Below are 3,054 nucleotides of genomic sequence, written 5' to 3'. Positions count from 1 at the left end.
AGAGCACGTGCCTAGCAAGAATGATGTCCTGGGTTCAATCCCCAGCACCGCCATTAAAAAAAATTTAAAAATAAATAAACCCGATTACCTCCCCCACAAAAAATAAATAAATAAATAAATAAATAAATAAATAAATAAATAAATAAATAAATAAACCAACCAACCCAATTACCCCCACCAAATAATAAATAAATAAATAAATAAATAAATAAATAAATAAATAAATAAATAAATAAGATAAGCTGGTCTTTAAAAAACAAAAGAAAATAAAATAAAATTTTACCCCATATGCATCTTTCAGAAATAGCATTCAAATAATATCATACTGTAATTAACCAGTTTAAAGAAAATGTAATATTTAATACATTTAAATTTTCTTTTAATAAATTTTAATTATTTAAAATTCAAATATTTTAATATTTGTTCACTAGTCTTCACACATGTTTTCAGAAAAATAAGGTTTTAAAATTATTTGAATATCCATGCTCTAAAAATAAATTAAGGATGAAGAAACCTAAGCGTAGCATATTCCAGCCTAGAGCCAGCAGGGTGGTGGTTTATAGGAGGCGCTGGTGTTATTGTTCCTCTAACCATAAAGAGAGGATAGCGAAAAGGGAGCCAGGATGAAACCCCAGTATTAAAGAGGGAACAAGATGAGACAGTAGAAGAGATTGAGAAAGTGAATTCATGGGAGAAAAAGAAAAAAACAACATAAGATTAGGAAGGAATAGAGTCTTTGTCATCTGGATGCTAAGGGACAAAATTGTCTTGGAAGGAAGATTAGGTCATTAGGTGCAATCCTGCGGTGGGCTCAGGAAAAATGAGTGATGCAACGTGGTGACATTTGACCGTCTACTGGTTCTAGTGTCCTCGTCCAGGTGAGCTTCATGGAGTAACGGGACGTGTGCTCTTCCTTCACGACTGAGGAGCGCGTGATTAAAAGTGAAGCCAAGATGATGTGCGTAGGTCCCAGCACAGCACCTGAAAACTGAAGAAAAGGCTCTGGGTCGGTAGGCAAAGGACGAAGTAAGTTCTCAGAAAAAGTTTTTCTAAGGCAGGATGTGTACGTGAACCATGGGCAGGAGGAAGCAGAAAAGCAGTAGGAAGAGGTTAAAGACTGATGCAGAGTCAGGTTGATTAATGGGGTGAGGTTTCAAAGGAACAAGAGTGTACATCATAAGCATAATGTGGATGACAGTCCATGGTCAAAGGCAGAGCCTCCTCCACTGAGCAGGGGGTAAGGAATGATGAGAGCAGGTGCCAGAAAATGTGGAATTAATTGGTGTAGGCCCAGCTATGGAAGAAATTTGGTACATTCTTGATAATCTCTGCATTTCCTTATTGCAGTCGGAGAGAAAGTTTTCTGAATGGAGTTGGCGGTATGTGTAACAGCACACAAAGTGTAAAGCAGTGACTGACTCTTAGGATGGTTTTAAATAGGGAATGTAGAGGAAGGTGATGAGGGCAATTCAGGAGCGCTGCCAGGGAGCACTGTGGAAACTCGGTGCTCAGACACTGTGAACTTTCAGTGGTCCTAGTCTGCAAGAATGTATTCTCCAAGAGTGCTCAGATACTGAGAATGGGTTGGGGGCAGATTTGGAGACTGACTTATCCAGAAACGGTGTTTTCTGTTGATGCGTACTGAAAACCCATGGAGGGCAGAGGGGTGATACTGTGACACCTGAACGACATCAGTGTAGTGGAACATGTGGTCCAGATACACAGAGAATTAAGTAAAGCCAAGTGGAGCCTGACTGGAGAAAGGAAAGAGGCAGGGACTGGACAGAGCACTAAGTTTTGAAATGATTGCAGCGGGAGAGAGGGAGAAGGAGAGCTGGAAACATGAAATGTTGTGGTTCAAGAGGGAGACATTCCACTTAACACTCGCTGAAAGTAATATGGTTTCCTAGGTTGAATCGTGGAACAGAAAAAGGGCATCAGCGGAAAAACTGGTGAAATCCAGCCTAAGTCTGGAGTTTAATCCATAGCAATGCACCCAAGTTAATGTTTTAGTTTTGGCAAATGCACCATGGTTATATAAGACCTGTAGATACTAAATACTAGATATAAAATAGATAAACAACAAGTTTCTACTATACAGCACAGGGGACGCTATTCAGTATCTTGTACTAACCTATGATGAAAAAGACTATGAAAGGAATATGTGTGTGTGTGTGTGTGTGTGTGACTAAAGCATTATGCTGTACTCCAGAAACTAAGACATTGTAAACTGACTATACTTCAATTAAAAAATAAAGAATTAAAAAAAATTTTTTTAAAGATGTTAACATTATAGAAAATTGAGTGGAAGATATATGGGAACTCTGTACTATCTTTACAACTTTTCTATAAACCTGACATTATTTCAATATAAAATATTATTTTTTAATTTCATATTTCACATTAAAAAACACTAAAAGCATAGACACATAGACATGTGCATCCTAACCTGATAACCTGATTTTGGACCATCCTTTGCTTCCTCATTTGAATCACCCACGAAATCTAGAGTCTGACCATATTCTTCTGAGCAACAGTGCCCAGCACACAAATGGTTTTGTTCTCATGACTTGCTTCTTCATGGGTCACGTTGAACTCTGCTAAACGTCTAGAATCATGACTGACAGCAGTAGTAGATAGCCTGCAAGATGTCCAGTGGTCCTCACTTCTTTAATGTGGTCCACATGCCACTGTGCAAGCCATCCTCCCACTGAGTCAGAGCTGACCCTGTGTGATCAATTAAGTTTGTGGAAGTTATGTCTAGGTGATTAAAAGCAAGACATCTTCCCCCCTGCTCTCTCAAATCACTTTCTCTGGAGTAAACCAGACACTGTTCTGTAGGGACACTCCAACAGCCCTGTGGAGTGGCCCATGTGGAGAAGAATGGAGGGCTCCAACCAAGAGCCAAAAGCTATTTCATAGAAATGCCAAGGAAACATCTTGAAAGAAGATACCCAGCCCCAGTCAAGCCTTCAGGTAACTTTAACCCCAGCCAGCATCTGATGGAGCTTAACAAAGACTTCAAGTCAGAATTTCCCTACCAAGCTTCTCCTG

Source organism: Camelus bactrianus, chromosome 3, assembly GCF_048773025.1.
Source record: "Camelus bactrianus isolate YW-2024 breed Bactrian camel chromosome 3, ASM4877302v1, whole genome shotgun sequence".
In the NCBI taxonomy this organism is placed as follows: domain Eukaryota; kingdom Metazoa; phylum Chordata; class Mammalia; order Artiodactyla; family Camelidae; genus Camelus; species Camelus bactrianus.
Note: the sequence above shows the minus strand (reverse complement) of the source record.